This window comes from Aquarana catesbeiana, linkage group LG04, assembly GCF_042186555.1.
Source record: "Aquarana catesbeiana isolate 2022-GZ linkage group LG04, ASM4218655v1, whole genome shotgun sequence".
NCBI lineage: Eukaryota > Metazoa > Chordata > Amphibia > Anura > Ranidae > Aquarana > Aquarana catesbeiana.
The window spans coordinates 426,624,976-426,637,326 of NC_133327.1; positions in this window are offsets into that span (position 1 = coordinate 426,624,976).

The following is a 12,351-nucleotide window of genomic DNA, read 5'->3' on the forward strand; positions in this document are numbered from 1 at the left end:
ATGTGCTATCTTCCATCAGGGGATATCAATGTGCTTGTTTTGTGTTTGCAACCCCTTCATCAGAATATGGTTAGTTTGTGAGAGGAACAAAGGGATTGCACAGACAAAACACACCCATTGCTCCCCCATGATGGGAGATAGCACATAGCACATATTGACTTGAACCTTTTTTCACGAGAAGTCTGCAATTTTTTTTATTTTACATGGGTGACATCACCAGCACCGTTATTAACATGTTGAACTTTGTAAGTTCCTGTTATTTTTTGTTCTTATGGTTTTTAAAACCCTGTTGTGAAGCCAAATTTTGTAAACAATGTATATTTTCTACAAATATGCCTAAACTAAAAAAGTTTAAAAAATATTGAAAACAAAAAATAAATAAATAAAAAAACACATTCAAACAAAATGCACCTTTCAATGTGCACACAGTAAAATGTTTTTACTACTACAATGTGTATGGCTTATTATTTTTTTGTGTGGTTACAGTGACAAAGGGCTTTATTAACTAAAGGGAAATGCACTTGCCACTACAAGTGCACTAGGAGACAGACAAAACTAAATGCAAACAAGAATCAAAACAAGAGATTGTTGCCAAATTTTTAAAAATTTTTTTTCAAAAAATCCTAAAGATCTTGTTGCATTGCAATGGCCCCCCGACCATTAAAAAAAATTGACATATCTGTCACGCACTTCATGGGTGGTTTGAGGGGCCAAGCCAATACGGCCACTTTCCAGGCCTGTGAGTGGTTCATCAACACCAAGTCCGGCCTAAGGCCCAACAGAAGTTATATATGTCAAAGAATGATGTCTCAAGAAATTATGCAGAATGCAGCAAGCAAAGATCACATATCTGATTTTGTATTCTGCTAGATTTATTGTGGAGAGGAACAAATGGAAGCCGGTAATTAAATACTCTCCTCTCAGGGGTGAGTGTCCTTCGGGGGAATGGCCTCATCAAGTGCTCGCCGAGAGCAAACGCTTCATCAGCGATTAAAACTGAGGGGAATCCATCCACATTCTGGTCATCAGGTGGCAATCCCAGGCCACCAGTCTGGAGACGCTGGCACAGCTTGGTCTGTGCAAAGACTCCTCCGTCAGACATCCGGCCATTCTTCCCCACATCCACGAACATAAATTCCAATTGTGCCGAGACCACTGCCATCAAAACTACACTATGGAACCCCTTATAGTTGTAGAAATAAGACCCTGAATGGGGTGGTGGCACAATGCGGACATGCTTCCCATCGATCACCCTGACACAGTTGGGAAAGTCCCAACGGTCAGCGAACTTGGAGGCCACAGTCTGCCATTCCTGTGTTTGAAGGAAACTGTGGAGTCAAACAAGAAAAAAATATATAAGTACTTTTAAACATAACTTGGATATCGGATTACACAAAAACATTCTTGAACAACAGCAGTTGAACATTATTAATATGTGTTATTTTTAGATAAAAAAAAAAATAAGGCCCACTTAAAGGATTACTCACCCCCTCTGATGGACCATTGATCAATTTGTATGTGGGGGGAGGGGTACTAATTGGGGCCAATAACACACCTGACAGTTGCAAACATTTGAGGGGGTGGGGGAGGGGTACTAATTGGGGCCAATAACACACCTGATAGTTGCAAACATTTGAGGGGGTGGGGGAGGGGTACTAATTGGGGCCAAGACCACACCTGACAGTTGCAAACATTTGAGGGGGTGGGGGAGGGGTACTAATTGGGGCCAATAACACACCTGACAGTTGCAAACATTTGAGGGGGTTGGGGAGGGGTACTAATTGGGGCCAAGAACACACCTGACAGATGCAAACATTTGAGGGGGTGGGGGAGGGTAAAACAGTACAATGGAGCTGACAATATACATTGTTCAAAGGACTATAGGCTAGAAGTATAAATGGACCCAGGATTGCATGGTGGGGAGGTTATTGAAGGGAAATATGCATGTAGGCCCAAAAATGATTAAGGTAAAAAAAACAAGCATGCATGAAGATAAAGGGGACATTCCCAGCATATTCAAAGCATGGTAATTAGGTAACGAGGACATTTAGACAATACATTAGCAAACATTAAATACATATCATGTAATGTTAAAGGAAAAAACTTCATATAGTCCTTCTGCAGGACCTGAATAATAGCAGAACAGGTCTCTGGGATTATGATCCCCAGAGCCCTGGGGGGAGATGCCTGTTGAGAACTTCAAGTCCTGAAGACTTTTCCCAGTTGCCAAGTGACAACTAGCCTCTGCTTCGCAGTGATGGCTTGCCTCATGCAGGTATCCTGCCTGCTGATATAGGGGCTCAGCATAGCCAGCAGACGTTCAAAAACGGGGTCTGTCATCCTGAGAAAATTCCTGAAATCCTCAGGATTATTCTCACGGATCTAACGGAGCAAAGGCATGTGCGAGAATTGGTCACGCTGGCGCAACCAGTTCTTCATCCATGAACTCCTCCTCGCCCTGTTCATGGACTGGACTCGGGTCAAAGTATTAACCCCAACACCAAGTCTCCACGCAGCACGAACTCGAGAACAAGTACGTCCACGCACCATGGCTTCAAAACGGTCAGCTGGTCAAACAAACAAACTTAGAACAAACACACTGAAGAACAGCAAGGCCTATGAAGAGCGACCTGAAAATCAGGAACGAGCGGACCAGAACGGCCTGCTAGGCAGGTTACGAACTGACCAACACTGAAAAGCAGATACAAACCTCACAAGCACAAACTGAACCGCAGAAAATGATCGAAATAAGCTGAAGTGTGAAAAGCGCGAATCGTCTCTAACCAAACTTCTACTAACACGAGATAAACACGAGATTAGCAGAAGGAGCCCAAAGGGTGGCGTAGTGGGGCTTGAACTTTCTTTTTCTAGTCCCGTCGTACGTGCTGTACGTCACTGCATTCAAAACCATCAGACTTTTGGAGTGATCGTGTGTGTCCAAGTCCGTCCGTTTTTATGTCTGGCGCACCTAGCGTACAAAGTCCGTCGAAAAGATCGCCGGACCAAGTATGCCGTAAAGTTCGATCGTGTGTACGCGGCATTACTATCACCTCTATCCCCAATTTAAAGTGGTTATAAAGCCTAAACAATCTTTTACCTTAATGCATTCCTGACTCTCTTCTCATTTGTTCAATATGACCTGACTTCCACTCATCCTGCTTGATGTTCCAATGTACACTTCTTATTGCATACTTACCATTTGTAAGCGAAAAGAGTTATATTTTTCCAAAATTCGATGTAAAGCTCTCAGTGGAGGACATCTTGCCTTAAAAATGTGATTGGTGTTATAACACACCTCATTAACACAAATTATCTTGTGGTTTGCTCTAGGATGGTAATCGATGAGTCCCAGGAGAATATCTTTTAGACCCCTTTCACACTGGGGCATTTTTCAGGTGCTTTTGGGCTAAAAATAACACCTGTAAAGCACCTGAAAAACACCTTTCCTGCAGCCACAGTGTGAGAGCTAGGGCACTTTCACACCCGGGCGGTGCACTTGCGGATGTTAGAAAAAGTCCTGCAAGCAGGATCTTTCGGGTGGTGCAGGAGCGGTGTATACATCACTCCTCCACTGCCCCTGCCATTGGAATCAATGGGCACCGAAGTCGAAACACCTACAAAGCGCTTCGGCAGCGGCGCTTTGCGAGCACTTTTTACCCTTTATTTTGCTGCTAGCAGGAGTTAAAAGCACCCTGCTAAGGGCCGAAAAAGCGCTGCTATTACAGTGGTAAAGCATTGCTAAAATTAGTGGTGCTTTACCGCTAATGCCCCCCGCTCTAGTGTGAAAGTAGCCTTAGTCTCTATAAGTCTGTCTTCTTATAATTAATTATGTTTATTGATATTTTAAGTTTTCAAGCAGATCGGTTAACTCTGATGCCCCATACACACGGTCGGACTTTGTTCGGACATTCCGACAACAAAATCCTAGGATTTTTTCCGACGGATGTTGGCTCAAACTTGTCTTGCATACACACGGTCACACAAAGTTGTCGGAAAATCCGATCGTTCTGAACGCAGTGACGTAAAACACGTACGTCAGGACTATAAACGGGGCAGTGGCCAATAGCTTTCATCTCTTTATTTATTCTGAGCATGCGTGGCACTTTGTCCATCGGATTTGTGTACACACGATCGGAATTTCCGACAACGGATTTTGTTGTCGGAAAATTTTATATCCTGCTCTCAAACTTTGTGTGTCGGAAAATCCGATGGAAAATGTGTGATGGAGCCCACACACGGTCGGAATTTCCGACAACAAGGTCCTATCACACATTTTCTGTCGGAAAATCCGACCGTGTGTACGGGGCATAACCATTAATCTCCACCTGTTGACTTTATTTGTATTATGTATATGTAAGATTTTAGCTTTTAAAATGTTATTTTTAAATTCTAAACATAATACATAAAGTATATACAGAACCACTATGCATTCCTTTTGTGGAGGAAGCATTAGCAATTGCTATTTGTTCCATGTAGTATTATTCAGAAGCCTCTGCTGTTGCCTTTATGCATGTCATCTGATCCAATTGAAAATGGCTGTCATGTCTTGTGTAGAAAACTAAAAGAAACAACATACATTCTCATTAAAGTGTTACTAAACCCACACCAGTAAAATCAGTCTGTATATGCAGTAAAGCATGCTTGTTATACTCGCTGTGGAATCTAAGGGGTAATTATCTGCGTTATTTAAAAAGGCTGTTTGATCCTGTATACACAGATTCTCCCCTTCTTGCATTGTGGAGTCAGTCTGCACATGCTTAGTTTGGTGTGTATTGCTAGAGAGATCAGCACTCTCCAGACAGAGGGTCAAGGGTCCTGCATCCTGATAGGACAACCACTGCAGTATGAAAACTCCTCCTACAAGCGTTAACCAGGCACTGATAGAAGTCACAAAACTGCTATATACTGCTGATGAGAAAGGGTGTTTAGCAGTTTATATTTACTAAAATTATTGCATTTCCATGTTCTGTGTACCGTGGGAGATCAGATGTAGTGAATGCAGGGTCCTGGGCTTAGTAATACTTTAAGACAATATGATAAGGGGCGTGTCCGGACGTGCAGCTGGAAAGACGTGTGCGAGCTGAGCTCCTCATGCCCCGCGCCAATCTAATGCCATCTGCTGCCTTCCCTCACACAGCCGCAACCGTAAATTATATATTCTGGTTCCCTGACAACTGCTGTTCTGCACCAGGTGCTTATTCGGGACTTTGACCAGCCGGATCCTCTTCTATATCGAGGTTTCCCTCTGCCACCAGAGATCCCCACCATCTTGGGGCCTACGGACTGACCAGCGGCTCCTGCCACCTGGACACACGAGCCGGAGGGTAGACAGACAATCCACACACACCGGACGGACGGCCCGCCTTTGGGGGACATGCAGATCAGCCTCTCAGTTCAGGAAAACTGCAGGATACCATTTCACGGCCGCCCTCAGCGTTCTGCGGCTTTCAACTTTGGCGCGGCCTGCGTGCTCGATTACGGGCGCTCTCCTGAGATGCAGTGAGTAATGCGTCCCACCTAATTGTCCACGGCTGGGTCCCCAGGAGGCGTCAGACTATCCGGTCCACTACCTTTATCTCCCTGTGGGGGTTCTGGAGACTAAGGGCGGCTGTGTTCACCCACTCGGCAGCTGTCTTCTAGGATAGTCTGTGGCTTTGGCCTACCCCTGGAGGCCGGCGGCCATCTTGGGACTCCAACGTACACCCTGAAGTCTTCCCCTCCGCTCCTTAGGCTGAATAGACCCTTATAGGGTATTGGGGCTTGCAGAGTCTGTATCCCTCCTCTCAAACTAGCAGTGAGGGGCAGTGGGGCTGTGGACAGGTGGATCTGATGGTCCAAATGAAACACACTACTACCTTTAAGAAGGATGCTGCTTAGATAAACCTAGGGCTCACCAAGAACTCCGTGCAGCAGCTTTAGCTATCTACAGTGTCGGAGGTAAGCCTGCATGTTTGATCACTAAATTCCCTGCATACCTCATGGGCAAAGTTGGCCAACAGCAACGAGACTATAAACCACAGATTGGGCCATGAGAGGAACCAAACATGGAGCGTTATGTTACCAGACCACAACCTACCTCCTCTAATCCTTCCGCAAATCCTTTTGCCCTGCTGGATCCCTCCCTGGATTCGGAAGATGCTACAAACTCCTCTCTGACTAACTCTCAGAACCATGCACCCACTCTTTCACCCTCAAATATGACTCTCACCTCTGACATTCTGGACTCCAAACTGCAGCTTTTACTTCAACAGATCATGTCCCATGTTTGGGCTGAGGTAAGCAAACTAGCTGCCGAATTGAGAGGGGAAATAACCCTAATTGGAGATCGCACAGACACTCCGGAGAGCAAATTCGACGAAATGATAAACTATGTGCAAGTGATTGAGGAGGAAAATCATACCTTACACCTTTCCGTTTCTCAACTACAACTACAGCAAGAAGACTTGGAGAACAGAGAAAGAAGACAAAACCTACGATTCAGAGGAATTCCGGAGACGGTGGATGATACTGAGCTCCGAACCTACCTTCTGGGCCTTTTTAACAGTCTGGCTCCCTCAGTTGTGGACATAGATTGGCGATTGGACAGGGCCCGTAGATCCCTGGGCCCAAAACCTCCGGCCGGAGCTAGACCCAGAGATGTTTTGGTACGGTTTCATTACTTTGAAAGTAAGGAGGCACTAACTTTGACAATACACAATAAATCCCAAATTATGTACAATGGTGCTAAACTGCAGATCTTTAGTGACCTTTCTCCCATCACTCTCGCTAAACGGAGGAACTTACGCGCCCTTGCCTCCCATCTGCAACAACACAAGATCCCATACTATTGGGGATTTCCTTTCCATCTAGCTGTATCTAAAGAGGGATCCCAATACTCTCTATGTGAATTACAAGAAGCTGAGGCCTTCCTGAAAAATCTGGGTCTCCCCCCTCTTCCGGAAGAAGACATGATCCCTCCTACCACACAAGCCCATTTACCTCCAACTACACCTACTCGCATCTGCGCATCTGGACCCCTGTACGGGGCAAATCTAAGAAGCATCTTTCCACTCCTCAACACCTGCGATCTTCTAAAGAACCTCCTTGAACATTCCCCTGAATGCCCATTTTTGGTTCTATTCTTCACTACTTTTTGCATTTCCGTTTCCTCAAAATTTTTGGACGAAACGATGTTGCTGTTTTGGTTCTTTCAGTTTTTGTATCTGCCCTGCTCCTTTTCCGGGGTAGAACCTTTCACATCCCATAAGATGCATTCACTAGAGGTTTTGATACTTTGAGTGACAAACATACCTGTTTTACTTGTTAACCTTGCTTTTCCCTAAGGACTTACAGGTTTTTCTTTTTCCTTCAATGTCCTTTTTGTCCTTTTTGTTCTTTCCGCTATCAAGTGCACAAGGTGGGCAGCGGACCCTTCTCATCTCCTCAAGCAGAGTCGCCAGATGGAAGTCCGTTCACGTCCCTACCAGGCCCTGGTCTATGCCCAGGGCTTCCTGAGAGACTGTTTTTTCTTAGGATTACAGAGTTTTGAACTCTTTTTTTTCTTTTGATTTTTCTTTTTTGGTTTTCTTTTTTTACTTTTCTTATTCATGTCTAATGATGTGTTTCACAGATTGAGATTTCATGGTCGTTATCACCTCACTTTAAAAGAGTTTCAACTCAGGGTTTGTATTTCAATAGTCAGAGGTGGAAAAATGTTTGCTATTATCAATACCCGTAAATTGCAATATATATACTTTTATTTTCTTAGTACTTCCATGCTTATATTATCAGATGTTTTTACACTAGCCTTCCTAAATAGACCACAACCATGGCTCTGAAAATTATGTCCTATAATGTAAAAGGCCTGGGCTCCATTAGTAAGCGCTGGATGGCCCTGAAGGATTTCAGGGCCTCAGGTGCAGACGTGGTGATGATCCAAGAGACCCACTTTCGGGCAAGTGGATCATTAAAATTTGCCTCAGGGTTTTTTCCCACCTCCTTTCTTGCCTCTGACTCCACGGGCAAGGCAGGAGTGGCAATCTTGATCAGAAAATCATGCCCTGTTAAGGTTCGGAGGTCTCATGTGGACCCTCATGGGGGATTTCTTATCCTAGAATGTGAATACATGTCTACCTCTTTTACACTGGTTAATTTATACGCTCCAAACACGGGCCAGATTGATTTCCTCAACAAACTTTTTGATACCCCCAATATCGCTCACAACCTTTTATGATAGTTGGTGGGGACTTCAATCTGGTCATGTCACCCACTAGGGACAGACAAACCCTTTTTAGTACTATCCCATCTAAAAGAGTATTGTCCCAAGCCAATGCCTTCCATAAATGTATTAGGTCATGCAGACTCTTCGACTCATGGAGGAAAAAACATCCCTCTGCTAAACAATTTACGTTTTATTCACCAGCTCATAAAATGTACTCCCACCTTGATCATTTTTTTATCTCGGCTCCACTCATCCCTTATGTGGTCGAATCGGATATTTCTCCCATTACATGGTTGGACCATGTGCCCATTATGTTATATCTTATGCTATCCCAGACCTATACCAAATCCTGTCATTGGCGTTTTAATGACCACCTTCTGCAGTCTGACGTATCCCACTCTATCCTAGCAAATAGCTTGAAAGAGTATTTTTTACTTAACTCTGGATCAGTGTCTCAGGTTTCTACACTGTGAGAGGCACACAAGGCTGTTTTCCGAGGTGCATGTATAGCTGAGGGCTCTCGGCTGAAGAGAGATAGAAATAGTCTTTTACAGTCCTTAATGTCTGCTCTAGTAACTGCTGAGTGGAGGCTTCTGGGTGGTCCCATAGTGATGAAATTACGTAAAGTCATTCATCTTAGAGAACAAATTGCATCAACAAAACTTGACAAAACAGCTAAGTCCATGCTGTGGAGGAAGCAAAAATTTTATGAATACTCTAATAAACCCCACAGGATGTTAGTTAATAATCTATGCCCTCGTCCATTCAATTCCTTTCCTGACTTTCTTCAACAGTCAGATGGATCTAGAATACACTGCCCTCGTGAGATGTCCAAAATTTTTGGCAAATTTTACAGCAAACTGTATAATTGCCTGACCCCGGAGAACCATTTTGAATTTACCCAAGAAAATTTTGAGTCCTTTTTTTCAATATAAAGCTACTGAAACTATCTACAATGAATTTAGAGAGTTTAAACGTAGCAGTATCAGCTGAAGAACTCTTATCTATAATTAAAAGTCTCCCATTACACAAATCCCCCGGCCCAGATGGCTTGCCCTACTCCTACTACAAATCTTTTTTGACATTCTATCCCCTCATATGCTAGCTTTATATGATTCCCTCCTCAAGGGTACTCCTCCGCATTCACAGTTCTCCCATTCATTTATTTCGGTTATCCCTAAGCCTGGAAAAGATCCCTCTATCCCAGATAACTACAGACCCATAGCCCTCCTAAATTCTGATTACAAGATATTTACTAAAATCCTCGCCTCCCGACTTTCCGTGCCCATCCCCAAACTGATACACAAGGATCAGGTGGGTTTCGTCCTTGGTAGACATGCGGGAGATAACACCCGGCGTACAATAGACCTAATAGACCTTTTAGATAGAACCTCTCGTTCGGCATTGATTCTGAGTTTAGACGCGCAGAAAGCTTTTGACAGGCTAATTTGGCCCTACATGTTTGCCACTTTAAAATTATATGGTTTTGGTGGTCCTTTTCTAAAAGCTTTAGAGGCCTTATATTCAACTGTCACAGCACAGGTGCAAATGTCTTCCTTTCTGTCTCCTGGCTTGCCCATGACAAATGGAACTCGGCAGGGTTGTCCTCTTTCGCCACTGCTTTTTATTCTGTGCCTGGAACCCCTAGCCGAGTCTATCCCTGTTCATCCAGATATATGTGGGGTGGTGATGAGACAGGGGGAATATAAATTATCGTTATTTGCAGATGACATTTTGCTTACTATCACTAACCCGTTGATATCTCTTCCCTCGTTACATAAACTATTGAACTCTTTTAGTGCTATTTCCAGGTATAAAGTCAACACTTCCAAAACTGAAGCCCTTCCTATACACATTCCAACGCCATTATTATCCCAACTCAAAGAATCATATTCTTATAAATGGTGTAATACCTCTCAAAAAATACTTGGGTTTCCTACTTACCCCTTCTTATGCCTCCCTTTATAGTACTAACTTCCCTCCTCTGATACTGGATATTAATAAGTCTCTGTCGAACTGGACCAAATACCCCCTGTCTCTCTTAGGCAGAATTAATGTTTTAAAAATGTCTATCCTACCCAGACTGCTCTATTTTTTTGAAACTCTCCCAGTAGCTGTACCTGCTTCACAACTAAAAGCACTCCACAGGATTTTTCTAAAATTTATATGGAATGGCAGGGCTCACTGCATAGCGAGCTCCGTGATGTTTTCCATGTTTTCCCTTAGATCCAGAGGAAGTTTGGGAGCTCCGGACATTACTAAATATTATCACGCCACGCATTTAGGGGCCATTACCTCTTGGACTTCCTTACATGCACCAAACCAATGGACTGCCATTGAGAAAGGGGTACTCTACCCGGTTCATCCGGGCTCCTTGGTTTGGGGTGCCCCCCCTTCTTTGGATCCCATATATAAACATCAGTGTACTGGCCTAATGGCACTAACTTTAACCATTTGGCATAATTGCCTCAAACGCTATCCCCTTATGTCCTCCTGCTCTCCTCTTGTGAATGTATTATTCAACCCTCTCATTCCAGACAGTATGTCCCTAGGCAGGATTTTTCCATGGATAAATGTTCATCTCTTCCAGCTTCGGAACCTGGTTCATCCCACAACGAGGAAGCTGCATATTTTTAACACTTTAAGTGAAAAATTTGATTTACCACCATACCTCTTTCACTTTTATCTACAGGTTAAACACTTCTTTCACTCTAAATCGCCATCCCTGACCCTAGATGAGCCAACTACTTTTGAATACTTGTGTGCTCAAGGCCTTCATCAACTGCATTTAATTTCCTGTATTTACCGTATCCTCCATGAGTCGACTCCAATCACGGAGACCTTGCACCATTACATAAGCAGGTGGTCTCAATTAGTGGGCCGTCCTGTCACAATACAGATGTGGGATAGGATTTGGTCTTCTACTTTTAGATCTTCCAAGTGTGTCACTCAGAGGGAGACAACCATTAAGATTCTCATGTTTTGGTACAGAACTCCTGATGTAATTCATAAGTATGATCCCTCAGTTCCGCAGCACTGTTGGCGGTGTGGAACTGATATAGGCTCCTTATTTCACATCTTTTGGCAATGCTCCTTGATTCAACCCTTCTGGCATGATGTACATTTCCTTATACAAAAGGTGGCTGGGGTGTCCCTTCCGATGGATCCTTTGAATTACCTATTGGGTCTGCCTCCTCTAGGGGTATCTAAAAAGACAAATAGACTGATATCCTACATATTACTAGCCGCCAGGAGGCTTATTCCATTGTCCTGGTTATCCAATACACCTCCTTCATGGTCCAGATTTCTACATTTGGTGGCTGAGATTCGGACAATGGAGTTTTTGACAGCCTCGGTACATGACTGCATCCCCCAATTTTATAAAATATGGGAACCGTGGGACCTTTTGGAATATGGGACCCCCATACTACCAAGCACGCCCTAATCTTATATTGATTCTACGCTGATTGTGTATATGGCTAGATTGACCTCAAGGTTCTAGACTCTTACCCATAGTACGCTTACTACGTACATCATAAGGAAATCATCCAATACACACTTGTGCCTAGTTTCTGTGAACACTTTTCTTTTTACTTATACTTGTTACTTTCCATTTTGCTTTCCCTTATTACTATGACTGTTTATAATGCACTTGTATCGATAGTGTAATGTACATTTTGTTACAATTTTGTACTTGTTCTTTGACATCCCAATAAAAATATAATTTTGAAAAAGACAATATGATCAATGAGGGCCAAGGTGATATTGACATAATTGTGGAAGTGAAAGGAAAATGTTTTTCAAATTTTTTTTACAAATAAATATGTGAAAAGTGTGGCGTGCATTTGTATTCAGCCCCCTTTACTCTGATACCCCTAACTAAAATCTAGTGGAACCAATTGCCTTCAGAAGTCACCTAATTAGTAAACAGAGTCCACCTGTTTGTAATTTCATCTCATTATATATACAGCTGTGCTGCGAAGCCCTCATAGGTTTGTTAGAGAACCTTAGTGAACAGACAGCATCAGGAAGGCCAAGGAACACACAAGACAGGTCAGGCATAAAGTTGTGGAGAAGTTTAAAGCAGGGTTAGGTTATAAAAAAATATCCCAAGCTTTGAACATCTCACGAAGCACTGTTTAATCCATCAT